Here is a 19,399-nt window from a genome sequence, read left to right as displayed (position 1 = left end):
AGGGCAGTTGGCCGTGTTCACAGGCAGGTGGCAGCCAGTACGGGCCCCTTGTATTCTCTCTCCATGGTCTCCTTACCGGTCCAGCAGTGCAAGTCTATGCATGCAGCCCAATCAGCAGCCCGGGCCCTGACGGTGCTTCTCGTAGGCTGCTTCGTCTGGTCTCTGTCGCCACCGATTCCCAGCTCAGCTCCCCGTCAGGCGACACAGGAGGGCAATAGTCCACAGATGCGGAGTATGCAACAGCCCGGACCCTGGCGGGGCTTATTGTAGGTCGTGTCGTCCGATCTCCGTCGCCACCGGTCACCAGCTCCACCTCCCGGTGGGCGACACAGTAGGGCAGAGTCTGTGAGTCAGGCCACCAACGCCGCTAGGACTCGAGTCTTTCCTGGGGGCCCCCAGCGAAGCCTCCTATGCAACTGGTGTGCTCTCGCAGATCAAAACGCCCACAGCAGGCAGGACGGCTCACCCCTTCCCTCCTAGCGCCACTGCTGGAATTGGCGCCAGGGGATTGCATCACAGGACGTCCCGGGCAGGCTCCCCGCGACTCACCGGGTGCTTCAGTCTCTCACTGCCTGGCCTCACGGCGGCTCGCAGGCAATTCAGCGGCCCCACCGGAGCCAGCCACGGAGCGTCCCAGGTCCCCGGAGCTCCACACTCGGAGGCACAATCCGCCCACACACTGCAGTGGATCAACTGCCGTAAGCGTCTGGCATGCGGCGGCTGCCTCGGTCCCCTCTCCGCTATGAGGCCGCAGCAGCTCTCCTTTCTCCGGGCAAGTCCTTTCAGGTCAGAGCGTCGCCGCCATCTTTAGTCTTGCGGCCGGGTCCGCTCCGATCACCGCTCCGAATTGAGGCCGATCTCAGCCGTGTTGGCGTACGATTGCGGTGCCCAAGGTAGGACAGGACCCTTATGCGTCTTTCTCCGCCAAAACGGGGCTTATAGGCATATGTATAATCATCGGATATAATGCAGCTCGTCCGGGGCTACGGAGCAGCACGTCCTAGCTGGCCATGCTGTTGGCCACGCCCTGTGCAAATCAGTCTTGACCATGTGCCCCATGGGAACAGTCTAGACCGAACTGCCACGCCAGGTCCTCCCTGGACCGGAAACAAGCATCCTGGGACCGGTTTCAGGGTATGTCACAATTTTTCAGCCAGGCTAGCTTGAATCCAGTGGCACAGTGAGCAAGGAACCCACGTCTGGGCATACCCATCCCACTTAGGGTGAAAAGCGTTACAGTAAACAAATGATGAACATAATGCTGACAATGCAAACATTCTTCCCCAGTCAAAAGATCTGGGTTAAATCGTCATTCTTTTGCCTACTACGCCACCCCAGTTTGCACCCAGACATATGCAAATCAGTCTTGACCCTGTGCCCCATGGGAACAGTCCAGGTCGAACTGCCAGGCCAGGTCCTCCCTGGACCGGAAACAAGCATCCTGGGACCGGCTTCAGGGTATGTCACCCTTCCTCAGCCAGGCTAGCTTGAATCCAGTGGCACAGTGAGCAAGGGACCCACGTCTGAGCATACCCATCCCATTTAGGGCGAAAAGGGTTACAGCAAACAAATGATGGACGGAATGCTGAAAATGCAAACATTCTCCACAGTCAAAAGAGAAAGGTTATATCCGTTGTTCTTTTACCCACTACGCCACCCCAGTTTGGACCCAGCCATATGCAAATCTGTCTTGACCCCGTGCCCAATGGGAACAGTCCAGACCGAACTGCCAGGCCAGGTCCTCCCAGGACTGGAAACAACCATCCTGGGACAGGTTTCAGGGTATGTCATCCTTCTTCAGCCAGGCTAGCTTGAATCCAGTGGCACAGTGAGCAAGGGACCCACTTCTGGGCATACCCATCTCACTTAGGGCGAAAAGTGTTACAGCACCCGATTTTAAAACATACTGTGTAGTCAGGCAACTACAGTGGCTGGAATTTTGGCTGGCAGGCCGTAATTTATTTGAAATAGGATATTCTCCTGACCGTTTACGACGTGGAACACTAGAGGCACTATTATGTCTGGGTGCTGACAAGATGCGGAATCCTCCTTTTCTCCTACACATAGCGATGCACTATTGGAAGGAGGCTCAAAAATATGCAAAAATACCCTTCCCATTCGCCCTGAATATCCCGCTCTGTGGCCTACCCACCAAACAAGGAATAGTATCAATGGTGCAGATAAGGGGTTGGACACAGATGGGTATAGCGACGGTCGGTGATTTCTTCTTAGATAGTAACCTGATGCCCTACGAGGAATTTGTATGCAATAATGCAGTACCAGAAACCCTATTACTCACACTTGCAGCAATTACATAATTCATTCGGAAATATTGGTTGGTAGATCAGAAGGACCCTCCCACCTTTCAATTATTGAAGTCCATTCACATAATGGGACATGGCCACCACCTCGTTAGGTGGTTATACCGAAGGTTGAGGGAACATCTGAATACCCCCCTACAGCATCTTAGACAAAAATGGGAAACTGTACTAGTACGAGAATTGGAAGATAGAGAATGGGCCCTAATGTTAGAACACTCTAGGCGAGTTTCTCGTAATTGCGGACTGAAAACAATACAACTATTCATATTACACAGGGCTTATCTCACCCGAAGGTCCTACACCTACGGAAAATGGACCCTACTACCTCTTCGCGGTGCCCGAGAGTTCCTGCTCAAGATGCTGATTTTATTCATATGTTATGGTCCTGTCCAGTGTTGGGTGGGTTCTGGTCGGAGGTTATTCAGATTTTATCATCATTAACCAAACGCACACCTTGGGACAGTATAGAGGCCTGTCTCCTGGGCCTTTTCCCTCTCCCCAAGAAGGCGAAGTTGCTATGCGGATTTGTGGGATTAGCCCTGATGGTTGCAAAGAGATTGATTACACAGCGCTGGAAATCCCGACCGGAACCACGCGAAGGCGAATGGAGGGAGGAAGTTCTACGATGGGCCGTAGCCGAGAGGTTAGCGCTTCAACAAGAGGAGTATAGGGGGGTGAGAAAACAACCAATATCTCTAGACTGGGCACAACTGGTTGAGCATTTTAAGGCAGAAACAGAGGTGATGTTGGAGGGCTCCCAGGGGCATATTCTCAAGGAGCTATCGCCAAGTTATCGACGTTTTATCACAGCCAAAGTCGCGATAATTTTATCTCCCTATTCACTAGCTGGTGTTACCAGCCCATATCACCAGTTTACCGGCGATTGCAGCCACAAAAAACATCACCACAGATGACCCCCACAACTATCGCTAATAAGATGCAGAGTAGGCATTTCCGTGCCTAAAGTGGTAACAACACCACCCCGCAACATTCTCAATGACCAGCCAGATCAAGGATACGACCACAAAACATGTGATAAGGTGCGTTAGCAGCAGGAAACTAACACCTGCTCTGACCTGGTGTAAAGTCAGACCACAGCCTGCACCAGAAAAGGGAGCCAAGGCCAGAGCCACACCTGAAGGGCAACAGATGCCATGGAGCCACTGATCATGCAGGCCGGACACCCAAGAGGGCCACAACACCCACCGCCACCACCCCCAGGACCTCCCTCCCCAGAACCTGCCTCCCCCCCCCCGGTCAAAGACATGCCACAATAACTACACAGAATCATATACCAAATAATCTGCCTGATGTTGCACAATCACATCTGGTGACATGCATTTGTAGTCACAAAAATGATCATCACACATTCCCCTTCGAATCAACAAATGAAAAATTATTCAAAGAAACACAGAACAGAAATGAAGACACATGACGGCTCCCCTCGGGACAATCCGTAGGTCACAGCCTGCAAGACAAAAATCATGATGAGAAGGTGTGTCCTGCGCACATCAAGGGACAGAGAGAGAGCAAAGGAGAGAGAGAGAAAGAGAGAGCGAGAGAGATAGATGGACAGAGAGGGGGAGAGAGAGACAGACGGACAGAGAGAGAGCAAAGGAGAGAGAGAGAACGAGATGGGGTTTGGGGGTTCTCCCCCCAAGAAAATTTTGAAAATGAGTGGACAAACAGTGCATTTTTAAGCAAATTTGAGGAAGCAGGAAGGTTAATAAAGCAAATAGTGCTGGGTCTAATAAACATAGATCGGTCACTGTCTCCCCTCCCCTCACTTCACACAGCTTTGCTCTTGTTGCTGAAAGAGTACAGCACCATCTCAAAAAGTCTGACAGCCGGAGGAGCTTAGCGGGCATCCAAGATGGTCGCGTGAGCACAAGGCTCCCGAGACCCTCGCCGCCTCCCGCATATATCCTGTCACTAATCCTGATTCAGACGACGGGTTATTAAGGACATGACCCTGCTGACACAAAAGCTCTTTTCAGGAATCGATTTGGATGCCGGGAACCGGACTTATTCCACTCCGAAAGTTGACGGCCTACACCGAGGAGCAGCCTGGGACTCAAGTCCCCGAGATACCCAGGTGGTAGTGGAACAACAACGGCCAGTGGAAGTTGACTTGTGCCCTTGAAGTACTTTCGGTTTTGTTTTTGGATCTTGTCTACCGAACCAGCCACCATATGCTTTCGGTGGCCCATGGTCTAACTTCGGGCTGTACGCTTGCCCGCTACGTCTCATATCTAGACTCTCCCAAGACTGACTTGTGAGGAGCCATTCATACCAGGTCTCAAAGGCCCCTCCGGGGCGCATCGCTCAACATGGCGAGCAAGCCAGAAAGCGAGAAACGGACGACCAAAGTCACGCACCGAGGGGGCGCCATTCAATCAAATATTATGGATCGCTACACTCGCCCTAAAGGATCCCCCAGTGGTGGCAGTAAAACCTTGGACGAGACCAGAGAGGGCTCCTCAGTGACGGAGGAGTTGACTTTGCGAGACGTCATAGGCGCCATTGCGAGCATGAAGACATCCATGGGCCAGCAATATGAGACATTGGCTCTAAAGCTTGACACGGTGGCTATTGATGTTAACCTGATCAGGACGGACCTGGCGAAGACCAATGAACGGTTAAAGTCTTTAGATATTAAGACCGCCAGCCTCACGACCGACATGTCCGATCTCCAAACAGAGGTTTGCAATCTTCGATCCTCTAACGATCTGTTTGCCCGCCGGCTGGAAGACTTCGAAAGTCGAGCAAGGCGCAACAACGTTCGTATCATCGGGGTTCCGGAGAAGTCCACCGAGTTGACTACGGATCTCCTCGTGGAGGACCTGATATTGAATCAATTGGCCCCCGAGGGCCTCAGTAACTTTTTTGCTGTTGAACGTGCCCACAGAATTCCGGGCGGGAAACATAAACCTGGCGCTCCACCACGGCCCATAATAGCTAGGATCTTCAATTTTAGGGACAGAGACGCTATCCTGCAGGCGTCGCGGGCCAACGGCCCCACGAAATTTGAGAATGTGACAATTGGTTTCTACCCAGACTTCACTCAATCTGTACAGAAGCAGAGGATGGGATTCATGGGGGTGAAACGGAGATTGAGAGACATGGGATTGAAATATGCTATGCTCTTTCCTGCTCAACTACGCGTCGAATACAATGAACGGACGTTCTTCTTTGATCGACCTGAGGTCGTTAGTGACTGGCTTGATACTCTACCGACACATCGAGACCGCCCGGAGCACTCGGGTGGGCAGAAGGTGGCCCGTTGGAACAGGAGTAAGGAGTGATGACCGGCACGTGCAGTATATGGACTTCACAGCAGTGGTTTGATGACTTTTTGTGTTTGTACATACAATCGTATATACCCAGAGGCGGTTGGGGAGACGGGACTCTCCCTCCTTCCGGGGTTTTTCTTCTTCTTGTAGATTAGTTTTATGTTAGGGCGTCAGGCACACTGCAAGTTGGGGTGGCTATTTAGTCTAACGCAGGGGTGCAGGGTGGGGGTGTGTGTTCAGGGGATCTTCTTGGGGGTGGTGTGGGGGACTTCGTTTTATTTTGTTTTGTTTAGAGGCAATGTATCACTGTACATTTTGATTTTGGTGTCTGGTTCGCTGTGGGAGGGAGTCTGCCTTCATTCTTGGGATGGGGGTAGGGGGTTGAGGGTACTGAGTTGGAATGTCAACGGTTTGGGGGACAGGAGAAAACGGGGGGTAGTACTACAATTTTTTTAACGCCTTTCCCCTGATGTAGTGTTGCTGCAGGAGACACACTTGATAGGGAACACATGCCACGCAATGAATCAGCAAGGTTATTGTTTAGTCGCACACTCGGGATTCACTACTGGATCGAGGGGGGCGGGTGTTCTAATCAGAAGTACCCTCCCCTTGGAATTAGATGATATTATCCTAGACAATAGGGGACGATATGCTGCTATCACAGGCAGATGGGAGGGGAAGACGATTTCCATACTCTCTGTGTATGTTCCGCCAGGCCTACAAACTATGACATTTGCTGATTTAGGGAGAGTGGTACTGGGGCTCCCCAAGGGTATTTTAGTTGTGGGTGGAGACTTCAACTCTGTTGTCTGTGGTAGGGAGGACCGCAACCCCCCTAGGGATCTTGCGAGATCCCAATCTCGGCTGGGTAATTTCCTGGAGACATTGGGTCTGGTGGATTGTTGGAGACTGATGCACCCTGGACAATACACTTTTCACTCTGGTGCACACAGGAGCCTTGCTAGGCTTGATTATGTCCTTGTGCTGACAGTGCAGGCTGCCTCGGTGAGGGAGATCAGACACCTAGCCAGGGATATTTCGGACTACTCCCCACTGTGGCTCTCCATTGATATTCAGCTGGGAGCAGAGGGTCGAGTGGCCACTATTAATCCCTGTCATCTTCGTAATCCTAAAACCCGGGCTGGCGTGGTTAAATCTATTGATCATTATTTCACCGAAAATGTGGGGTCGGTATCCTCCTCCATTTCACTATGGGAAGCCTTCAAGACAGTAATCCATGGTCAAGCCCTGTCGTTGATTGCTTGTGCAAAGAAAAGAAAGAATGAAGAGGTAGTACGGCTAGAGGCTGAAATCACTGAATTGGAGAGAGAGTTGGAGTCTGGTGCCACGCAGGATAAGCCTCACGCTCTAAGCCTCAAACAGTTTGATTATAGAGCTTTGGTGACTGATGTGGCCAAGGCTATGAGTTGTGAGTAGCAAGGGCGGCTGTATGATGTCGGAGATAAAGCGGGGAAGCTGATTGCCTGGTTGGATAAAAAGGAAAGATTGAATCGTGTTGTGCCTGTGATAGAGACAGCTGACGGAGTGCGAGTTGTGGACCCTGTGGAGATAGTGGAGGGTTTCGCACATCATTTCCAAAAGGTGTATGCGCCAGTCTCAGACAGACCGGAGGAGGACTCGCATTTGTTGCTTAGAGATATCGCACTGCCTTGCTTGTCTGATTCTGACAGAGAGCTTATGGAGGCGGAATTTTCCAACGATGAAATAGCGCTCGCTATCCGCTCCATCTGCTCTGGAAAAGCTATGGGCCCAAATGGTATCCCCATTGAGCTGTATAAGTTGCGTCCGGATAAAATGGCGCTGTATCTCCGTGAGATGTTTCTGGAGTCGCGAGATGTCGGGTCCCTTCCCCGTGACCAGAGACTAGCATCCATTGTCGTGAGCCATGAAGAAGGGAAACCCCGGGACATATGTGCGTCTTATAGACCGATATCACTTTTAAATGCTGAACCCAAAATCTTGGCAAAGCTACTGGCAAATCGGCTAATAAAGGTGATCGCCGACTTGATACACCCGGATCAGTCCGGGTTTATTCCTCACCGCAACACCGCGCTGAACCTGCGTCGTCTTCATGGCGTCCTGGCGAGAGCAGAGACGTTGCGTGAGCCGGCCATCTTGGGCTCCTTGGATGCCACGATGGCTTTTGACACTGTGGAATGGCCATATTTGTGGGCTGCTCTCGCGAAGTTCGGTTTTGGCCCAGGGTTTATCGGTTGGGTTCAACTCCTTTATGAGGAACCGCTGGCCCAGGTGGTGGTTAACGGGAGGGTCTCAGAGTCCTTTGTTCTCGGGAGGGGTACGCGACAGGGGTGCCCATTGTCTCCTTTGCTCTTCGCGCTCGCTTTAGAACCCTTAGCTGCTTGGTTGCAGTGGGAACCATCGCTTAAGGGTATTAGGTGGACCCCCGACATTGAAGACCGCATATCGCTATATGCAGATGATATTCTGTTATACCTCACTTCCCCTCGGAAGTCCCTGGGAGTGCTGTTTGATGTGCTTAGGTTATTCGGAAGGAACTCCGGTCTCGTGATTAATTGGGCTAAATCTAGTGTTTATGCCCTCACTGGAGATATACCCCCCTTGCCGCATTTCTGCCCGATACAGATATCGCAGATCGGTTTTAAATATTTGGGGATTTTCATATCACTAACCCGGTGGTTCGATATGAACGTAACCTGCTCCCTCCGCTTCTTCGGCTTAAATCCGACATAGCGGCCTGGTGTGGCCTGCCACTGTCCCCTGTCGGGAGGGCAGCTCTTTTTAAGATGATGTCCCTACCTCGATTTTTATATGCCCTCCAAAATACACTCAATCTCGTACCTGATAGTTATTTCCGTGAGATAGAGAGCCTGCAGAGGCAGTTGGTATGGGGCGGGCGTCCTCGTATTGCCCTAGCGAAATTGACACTACCCTGGTACGATTGGGGCATCGCGTTACCGGACATCAAACGCTATTATTGGGCTTCTCAATTGAGTGCAATAAATCATGCCATGTACGGCCCTATGCCAAATCCCACCTTTGAAATGGATAAATGGCAGTTGCCGGGAGGAAACTTCAACAGGGCGTTATACTCTAAATCGACTGGCAGGAAGCTACTGGGACCCACCGGGGTTGCGGTGCGGGTGTGGTGTTGCGCGAACGCAGCGATGGGGTGGTCGGACAGATTGACCCGAGCGACCCCGCTTTACGTAGCTGAAAGATTAGGTAGCTTGTGGACAACGAAGGGCTTTGAGAAGTGGGACCTCATTGGTATCAGTAGGGTCGGGGATCTTTGGGTCAAGGATAGGATTAAAACTTTTCAGGAGCTCCAGTCGGAATATGCACTTAGTGATAGGGAGCATTTCCGCTATATGCAGATCCGTCACGCACTTGGCTCGGTTTTCCCGGCCGGGATCGCGATCCCAGAATCTTCTCCCCTCGAAGATAAAGTGCTCGACTGACATGTTCCGGATAGCACTATTTCTCTAATATATAAAAAATTAATTAACGATCGAACAGATTTACTTCTGCAGCTTCGGGAAGCTTGGACCGGTGACGGACTGGAGTTGGATGATGAGGATTGGCAGGCTGCGATATCTTCTCCTAAAGAGGTCGTGATTCCGGCCCGTCTCCGGCTTGTGCAATTAAAGATTCTACATCGTATCTATATAACGGGTCCCCGGCTGCGTATGGGTTATTCTGTGGATGGGTTGTGTAAGCGTGGGTGTGGCTTGATGGGTACCTTCCTCCATATCATATGGGAATGCCCGGATGTGGTTGTGTTCTGGAATCCTGTGCATGCTGTCATGGAAGAAGTTACGGGAGTTTTGTTGTTGCCTGTAGCCCGACGCTGTCTACTGAATGTATGGGAACCGAATGATTATAATGTGGCATAGACTTAATGGGCTACCCTTGGTAATATGGTAGCTAAAAGAGACATAGCACAACTGTGAGGGTCCCAAAGAGTGCCTACAATTTCTGCTTGGAAAAAAAACATGGACTGGTGCATGTTTAGGGAAAAAACAGTGTACGTTGCACGTGGCAGACCTAAGAAATGGGGGAGAATATGGAATCAATGGAACCTATACCAAGAGGAGATTTGTACTCCTCCTTTTGTAGATATTCCGGAAATGTCGCAGTCCCCATAACCGAGCATTCCTTGTACTGTATAGATTCTTGCTGACACTATGATCACTTGCTCCCGCCCCCCCCCCCCTCCCACTTTTTCATCTATTATTTGTATATATTGTTTCTTGATACGGCTCTCCCCCCTGGGACAGACACCCACCGCATAGTCTCTTTTGCCTAGTTAGTTTTGGTTTCTTTTTTGTTTATTTATATATATTTAAAATGTAAAACCTTAACCTCATCCTGTGTACTATCCAATGATTCGCACGAACTATCCAATGAATCGCTGCTGGGCCCCCGGGCTGTCGGCTGAAGAGCTGTGTATTTGTGAACTATCATGTTTCTGTTTCGTTTTAGTGACGGCCGGCCCCTGTGGTTGTAGGCCCACAAATGTACTACTGCAAAATGAAAATAAAGGTTTAAAAAAAAAAAAAAAAGTTTGACAGCCAATCCTATTGGTGCTAGAAAATGTGGACACTTCACAATCTGAACCAGCAACCACTGTACACCAGCCAAAGCATACAAGCTACAAACAATGGCCAACCTGCAGCATGCATTAGTAAAGATTTAACATGTAATATCAAAATTAAGTCTACTTTAAAAAAAGAGCGAATGACAAGTCCTTCCCTCATTTTCACACATAAAGTCAAGAGAAGTCCAGTCCAGAGAAGCTGGACAAGTTGGACACATTTACTGGGGCAACTCATGCATTATCCCAAAATGACCACTCAATGTACAGATCTGATTTGCCCACCTGAATAACTAAAGCCACCATTGGTGCTTTTCACAACGAGAGCAAGTGTGAAAAATGTTTTGAAATCAAAGTTTGAAAAATGATTGTATTAGCATACATCATGAAAATGGTAACCCTTTACGATGAAGCCTAGCACCACTGTGGTCCTTACGGAAAACATCACACGGCTGATTCCCTGGTAGCATTAACTAGTGTACATAGAAAGTAATAAAATATTATATCCCCAAAAAATATTATACACACTAAACTATTTCATTCTTAATTTACTTAAAATGAGGCACAACTATCTTCTAGAGAAAGTACAACGATATGCGGCACATTACACTACAATCTGCAGTATAAATACGTGCATAATAATGTTTTTAATGAAAAGGAAAATTCTGCTGAGAAAACTTAGTTCTGTTCTCCCACTTATTGGCAAAATCAATTGTTAATGCCCACCTCTGTAGCACAAGCAAAAGCGTTATTAGAAATGAGTTAGGAGCTCATATGTGACATACTTAAATGTGTCTTGGTGTACACCGAGATTTAACATCAACTCTACTAATTAAAGTTGCTAAGCAGAAGGAGTCTGCCCACTGGAGAAACTACAGATAATTTTACATTTAGCAAATTCAGCGCGCCCATAGAACCACTGATGCATAACATTCCACAAAGAGATCAACTACAACACGTTACCTTTCTTTCTTTACAAGCAAAACAAACAGACGAGGAAAATATACCATAACAAAGGACACAATAAAAAACAGATTTGGTTACCCACTCAACGTTTTTAGGTCGAGCTGGCGTCGGCTGCGCACATGCGTAGTCGAGCTTGCGAGATTTAATGATTTAGGGGGGGTTCAGATATGGGCTTTAAGCCCTGCACCTCTTTCCCATTGGCTGGCGTCACCATTTAGGCTAACCGGTGGCCAGCCATTGGGAAAGAGGTTAGTGTGACGTACACTTTTCTCTTTGTCGGATGGCCCAGTTGGATGGGCTCGTCCGACTTGCTTCTGCTGTAAAAGGTTTCTAATCTTTATGGGCATTGCCTCATAAAGATTAGAAACCTTTTACAGCAGAAGTAAGTCGGACGAGCTCATCCAAGTGGGCCGTCCGACAAAGAGAAAAGTCTGTGTCTGGCGAGCGCTTGTTTGCATTACGGACTTCGTTGCTGAAGATGAATAATTGAACCCTACACGTCTCTTCATCTTACTTTCTGTAGTCTAATAGTTCATCTCAGGGTGGCAGTGTTGAGTCAAAGTGGTGTGTTTTAAGTGGTTTGTTTTTCACCTTTGAAGCAGGATGGGGAAGCAGTTCCGTAAAATCAGAGCGTAGAGTAAGTCACTGGGTATTACTTCTGAACCTTTGGCTCGGTGAAGGCTTTTAAGCTTGTGCCGCTGTTTTGATGTTGTGCGGTGATGCCTTGACTGCTTGTTTGTCCTACAAACGAGTTTAAAACACATTTCTCCTCTTGAGGTGGGCTTGGCTTATGTTTGCTTTATTTAGGTCGATGTCTTATGCACACAAGTTAAAAAAAAAAGAGCAGCGAGAAATGGAATGGTTCGGAGTAACTTTCAAGTTTGGCGAAACATTATTATACACGCAGCACAAGTGCAGCATGGCCAGCAGCCGTACAAGGCAAGAGGCTTTGCTCATGCACAAAGAACTGATGCAAGTGTGAACAGCCAGGAGCAGCGAACACACACATGCACATTGCCCCCTACATAGCAGTAAATCAGAATTGTTCATAAGTATCAGCACAAGCCATACCACAAACCAGCCACGACGTATCAACTCTGCCCATCCCACTCTGTGCGTACTCCCAACAATCCTCTTGCCCGATACTACTTATTACGCAACCAGAACTGTACTCGCCCACATTTCACAGACACCCCGGCCTTCTGACTCCCAGCCTCAGGCACTACTCAGGCACTACTCGCTACCGTGCTGCTGTTCTGCTTTGTTTGAGGCCTGCCACCGGGAGTCAGCAGGACGCAAACCGGAGGACCGGACACAACACTGCCGGGATGAAAGGCCATTTTGGATTTTTATTTTTCTAAATAAAGGACCATCGCCGTGCTATGATTAATCCAAAGGGTATTTCCCAACGTACTGATGGGAGAGAGGGTGTGGCCTAAAGGCCTGAATTGTCGTCTTTGGACCTGGGGAACCAGGTTCGAGTCATGGCGTCAGCCCAACATCCTGTGATTCCGGGCAAATCACATAATCTTCCAGTTGCTAACAGAATTAATGTATTAGTCTGTAACGCAACTGGTGCTCATGTAGAGCGCTCCAATACCTTCGGGTCAAGTTTACACTATATAAATCTGCAACAAAAAAAACATAAAATGTGTAATGTAACTTGTGCTTATGTCTAATTGACAAATTTTTTGTCAAAACTAATGTAATAATTTCATCTTTGGTGTGCAAAGTGCGACCACATCAAAATGTGAAAAGATAGGAAGGTTCCCCTCTGCAGAAAACTGAGGTTTTTTTTCAGTATTTCCAATACGTTTTTTAGTTCATTATCAGCCAGATGTCCTATGAAGGCAAAGAAAAGTCAACGTGCCAATAAAGCCATGGTGGTCAGTGTGCTAAGGCAGCACACCCATCTGCAGACAATATAATACAAACAAATACCAGGGCAAGTTAACCAAGCAGGACCCTTCTGGCTTGGTGTAATTCCACCACGTTCATAAGAGGGATAGATCGAATTATATGGATTACACTTTGTTTTGACATTTAGAGTCAGTCCTAAAAGTAAAGCATTGTGTTCTTTATTACACTATATTTAAACAGTTGTTCCAGAACAAATAAACCGAAGTACACTTCAAGTAGGAGGCCCTATCAAGCAGGAAGGACCAACGGAGAGATCAACGAGCAGAAAACATGCTTCTATCTGGCACAAACCGAAATATTTTTAGGAAACAGCCTCTGGAACTTTTCCATCAACACAGTTCAAGTAAACATACAGCTTTCTCGATTTGACAAGGATGTCTGGTCACCCAATACAAACTCCCCCCCAAAAGTTGATTCAACGGCCAAAGCCTTAAACTAGTATGCCTTTAATTACTAGTAAACATTTCACATTCATTCGTGTCCACTACCAAAAAGGTCATCTAAATTTAGCGCAAATGTTCTCGCTAAAGAGCAGCTCCTTCCTTCTCAGGGTGTGTGTGGAAGTTCCAGACCACGAAGCTACCACACAGTGGAACGTTCAGAGAGCAGCAGAACCTCCCAGGCTACCTATGCCACAAAGTCAGTGTAATGGCAGGCCTTAACAAGCATTTCCAATGCAATAGGTCTCGCATTTGCGAGAGTTTAAGCTATTGGCATTATGAATGACAATGCCTTTTATTTGGGTTTTGAAAAGCAACACATATATAAAAAACATTGTCATTTACAATGTCAATAGCTGAAACTAGTGTGAATGCGAGACGTTTTGCATTGCAAATGCTTGTTGCTCCTTCTGATGACGAAACACTACCACACAGATGGAGTCTGATGGGAGCTCTATTAACTGACTCCTGCTTGATATGATCTTAAAGTGCAACTCGCAACTCCTTCACTAGAACTAGAACCGTGGTAATTCGGAGTCCCATCCCTGCACCCGAATGCACATCCCGAAGAACAACCTCATTCCTCAAACACACAGCATCAGACATCAGTATGGCAGCCCTACAAATCCTTCAATCACATTCCTCACAGGTTGCTTTGCCATTTAGCCTTCCTTTTTGATACAGAGTTATCTAACCATTCTGCACAATGACATAATTTCTTCACAATGCAACATCATGAGGAACTTTAAACTTTCTATCACAAGGCGCAGGCTATTAAATGAACAGTAGATACCGTGGCTGCCTGTGCCATATTTGAACATCTTCACATGATTGTTTACTGTGGAGATCACCTGGGGCATAGCATAGCAAATACATAATATAATACCTCATTTAACACATTTGCCCATCTCACAGCTTTGCGTATACCTGGTGCAAAATGTCCCTGCTCTCCTGAGCTCCTGCAAGGTGGTTGGGACTAGATAGGAGCATGCAAGGTTAAGAGAATTGGAGTAACACTCAGTTTAAAGTTTTCAATCCTGCTTCTCAAAAGGCCACAATGTGTCTTTTAGCAACCAGACAGCACTTGGCTCGACCTACAAATTACAAAATAGCGCTGTAATACTGCCACAATATGTGCTGCATTTTATGTCCCATAATTTGCCTTTACTTGCTGCAGAATTTAGCCAGCTTTGCCGCATCATTTGTTCCTCCCCTGTTGCATATTTCAAGAGGCCCTGAACACATGGGAAGTAAACTTAGATCAAATGCTACATCCACTACAAGAATGTTACAGATATTACGAGTTCCTTTCAGTGATGAGGTTTTCAAGAGCACATTTTAAGGAAAGGTATGTCTATTGTGCTCGAGGGTTGGTGTGTAAAGGTCTTGCTATCAGTCCTAATATTTTGAGCCCAGCAACCAGGACATTGCACATGAACCAACGGAAATCGGGCCAGTGTCAACTCTGCCATCTGTCCTACACTGGGGGATAGATGTCAGAGTCGATAAGGGAAGGCGTCACTCCACCCACCCCCACCCCCTTCAAATCAACCTTGAATCAATCCACAGTATCCTTCTTGCCAGAGCACATAAATCTGCCCTCAGCAAAATAACTCTTATTTCGTCACTGCTCTTTTACCGATGAATGTTCCTACACCCTACGCTGTATAAACAATGTTAACAACAGTATAAGTTCACCCTTGACCTTTTGGTACTACATTACCTGCACTTCTAGCTGTTTACACAGGTAACGAGCCATACATACAAATACTTAACCTGCCTCTCCTCCCACCCAGCCCAGATATCGGACATCAGAATCAGCTCCTTTACCAGACACAGTCCGTTCAGACACCCACGTATAGCGTCTAGTTTGGCTGCCATGCAGTCAGAGCCCACCCGCACCTGTTTAGTCAGCTGCTCCTGACACCCCAACACACGGCAGTGGAAGGCCATGTGTTCTTCGTGGGGGTCCTGGGAGGCAGCTGTGTGGTCTGTGCAGGGGGGGGGGTGTCCCCGTTGCAGCTGGGCTGACCTGCTCCTGGAGGTGGACTGCGGAGGCTATCAATGAACTCTTGGAGGGCGTCGGAGTCGAAGCGGTGGTGGTCCTCTTCGTCATCAGAAAAGAGAGGTTCAGGCTGCTCTACAGGAGGTGTTGATTGTCCCTCTGCAATGTGAAGGGGCGATGCAGTTTAACAATGTGTTCACATGTATGTTGTTGCATTGTACATGTTTACATACAGACTGCATGACTGTGTACATTGTGGCTGTTTGGGAGGAGCTGCTTATTTGATGGGGTACAGTGGACATTTCGACAACAGCCATGTGTGTGTTTATTCTTGTACATTATCAACTCACATTTCCCTGCAATGCCACTTGTGATTGGCCAATGTCGACACACAGTCGGCACCAGTTGCGTCCTGTGGTGGACGTGTTGCAGTTTGTGCCACATTGTTGTCAGTGTTGATGTGCTCTGCATATAATGTGTCTGTGTGCAGCATTATAGGGGAGTGGCCCCTGCTGCTCTTATTTTGCTGCCCCTTATCCCTTACCTGTGATGTGCCTTTAACTTATGTGCTTATACAGTGCTGAGATGTTGCATACTTGGGTACATTGGTCTCTTGGTGGGAATTGGGAGTCTGGGGCATGGTTTGTCCGCAGGTGTGCTCAGCTCAATTGTGAATGTGTGCCATTGTGCCCATCTCCCCAGTCCACCCAGTCCCTGGTCGTTACTCACCTTGGTGCTGTTGTGTCCGGTCATGTTGAGCAGTGTCCAGTCCCCCGACTTCAGCCACCATCTCCCCACTGATGACTGTGTACACCATTTCCCCCATATCGTTCAGCTCCTCCTGTGGCGCTGGACCCCCACCTCTAGTCTGCATTGCTGCCTTCCGGTTGTTGGCGAGTTTCAGCTTGGTTTTGCGCTTGACGTCATTCCAGTGTCTTTTGACCTCTTAATTGTCCTCTTCAGCACTTCCACGATGGACTGCCATAGTCCATTTTTTGTTGCCAATGACTCAGTGGAGGTGACGAACAGTTGTTGATGGTTTTCGACCAAATCCGTTGTCAGGATCCTGTTTTCCTGCGGACTAAAGCACTTCTTCCTACTCTTCTCCCTCTTGGCCTTCCCTGACCCTGAGGTCCCAGGCAGGTCCTCCGGGGGGCTTGTGGGGTTCTGGTTCTCCTCCATTCTTGCTCCGGCAACATCCATTGTGCTTCACTGTAGTTTGGCATTTGTTTGTCAGTTTTTTTTTCTAGTTTTATGGTGATTGTTCCCACCTGACGCGTGTGAATTGCAGGACTGTAGCTGGTTTTTGCTGATTTTTTTATCGCGATCGGCCTCATCGAAGCTTTATTTGCATTTGCGTTTTTGAGGCTTGGCATTGATTTTAACGCGGTCAGTTGTCGCGTTATCTGGAGTATTTCGCATGGTGCCGCCGTGTTGAGAATGCCTCGTTAACACGGCGTAATTTTCCCGCGATAGACTGCGATGCTGGAAGTTGCGTTAAGTTACTTTTGCAATGGTTATCACACGTTCTTGAGAATATGCCCCTCAGAATGCACGGAAAGACTGGTGATGATATTTGATTCCTACTCATACAGTAACTAGGATCATTAAGAGTGTCGCCATTCCCTCCTCCTCCTTTTCAAGACTACCACATGGTACAATGCACCTGACAAGGTGTAATTCAACTGCAGCAGCAACAGGTCTCTTTGGTAAAGGGTTTGTTTATGGGGTGGGTATATGGTGGGAGGGGGTTTTGGGTACTTATAAGTATGACACTTAGCACAGTGCTACAGTTTATTGACCTATAAATGAATCACACTAATATTGTTAACATGAATGCAAATAATGTACAACATCTGCAATGTAAACCCAATAGCAAATGTAGGAATTCATACGCAGATGTACACACTATGTCATAGAAAATGTCTAAAATGTACAATTGATCATGTGACTATATTCGAAATATCCGTAATAATTTATAAAGTTTGTGTTAAAAAAAATCTGTATAATGTTAGAAGCCTAGCACGCTTTGCCAAATAGGATAAGATTTACAACTAAACAGCTGTTCCTAGCAACAGGCTTGTAGAGAGAAAAAGGTCAGGAGAGTGCCACAAAGAAGAAATTAATTCAAATAAATCAAGCGCTCCTTGCTATGGAAGAACAACCAGAGAAATCCTCCCCTGGTAGTTTAACTGGAAACTTGAGAACGACAGAATTGGCAGACCTCTTTTAGTCACAATACTCCACAGTTCCTTTTACTGGAAAGCATAGAAATGCTGCCAAAACCAACAGCCATAAATCCTCACTTCTTCAGCTCCACTTGAGAACAAAGCTGACTTCACAGGTGAATGCAATTACGCATACGTGCAAGGACTCTATTTATAGTCACTCCTCCTAATGACTGATTGAGCTGTTCGCAATGGACCATGGGAGTTATAGTGAACTTCAGATATGCCTATAGAGGAAATAACATTGTATTACTTTTGTCTTTTATCGTGGGTTTCTTGAGCCTGCATATGAAACTTGAAGGCGCCTATGCCTGCATTTTCCTGACAATAACTCTACAGAAAATTCATCCAAAGACATTTTACTTGAAGGCGCCAATGCCTGCCTTTTCCTGACAATAACTCTACAGAAAATTCATCCAAAGACATTTTGTGGTGAAAGACAAAGAGGGAATGTTCAACGCTGTGGCTCCAGGTGTGAAACTGGAACAGATGAACCAGAGATCAAAGAAAATCTCCAAGGGAATTGTTGGTCAGACATGTAAAATTAAATATGTTCCTCAACGACAGCTAGTTTAACATGAAGTGTTTTCTATTTGCAATATTTTCAAAGAGATGACAAATTCAAAATTAATGGACCATTGTGAAACTATTCCTCACCACAAACTTGTGGGAAAGTTAGTGGAACGTTTTAGTAAACATGTTGACAGCCTTCTTCATTCATGCAGCAGAAAGGAAACCGCTTTTAATTACTGAGTCTGTGCAACTACACAACTTCGTGAACAAACAATATGAGGATAACGATATAAACACACATATACTAAATGTCCTGGAACATGGATCAAAACTATACCATAACTGAGGCAGTAGAGAGTTGTAGTGAAAGAGAAAAAACTGTTTGACATAATCACTAAAGCTAAACTTCAGTGCTTTAATTGACATAGCAAGGATTTGTCCAACCAGTCACGACAAAACAGGTTACAAAAAAACTACTTTCACAAGCACATAAAGAGATGGATGTAGCAAAAGAAAGGTGAATTTATCAAGGACATTCTGTCTCATGATCTTCCAACAAACACATTATTTGATGGAGATGCTGCAACCAAACCAGTGAAGCGCAAACTCATACAAGAGCTCGAAAAAAGGTGTCCTCATTGAAAACTGCTGTTGTTGTGGACTATGTGTCATAATTGTTGCTGGGCAAGATTTCATCCATGGAAAACGTTGGGAGAGGTTGTTCAGACTGTTGTACAGATATCAAAGTCAGTGTGCACCTTGCAAGAACTGCACATTGTCTTTGACAGTTATTTTTTTTTTTTTTTGATTTTTATAAAGCGCGTAGTCACCCTAGAGTATCCCAGCGCTAAACCTTGTGCTCTTACAGGGGCGGGGGCGAAGGAGACTTCAAGTAGTTCAAGGAAAAAGGAGGGTTTTGAGGGACTTCCTAAATTTTAGGAGGTTAGGTTCCGCTCTAAGGTTCGGGGGAAGAGCGTTCCATTTTTTGGCCGTGTTTACAGAGAATCTGCGACCGCCAAAGCGGGCTTTCTTCACCCTAGGAACAACGATGAGGTTGCCCTGTTCAGACCGGAGCGCTCTCGATGGTCTATAAGGGGTGATCCACGTGCTCAGAAT

This window comes from Lissotriton vulgaris, chromosome 1_1, assembly GCF_964263255.1.
Source record: "Lissotriton vulgaris chromosome 1_1, aLisVul1.2, whole genome shotgun sequence".
Taxonomy (NCBI): domain Eukaryota; kingdom Metazoa; phylum Chordata; class Amphibia; order Caudata; family Salamandridae; genus Lissotriton; species Lissotriton vulgaris.
The sequence above is the reverse complement of the archived record's forward strand: the minus strand, read 5'-3'. Positions refer to the sequence as shown.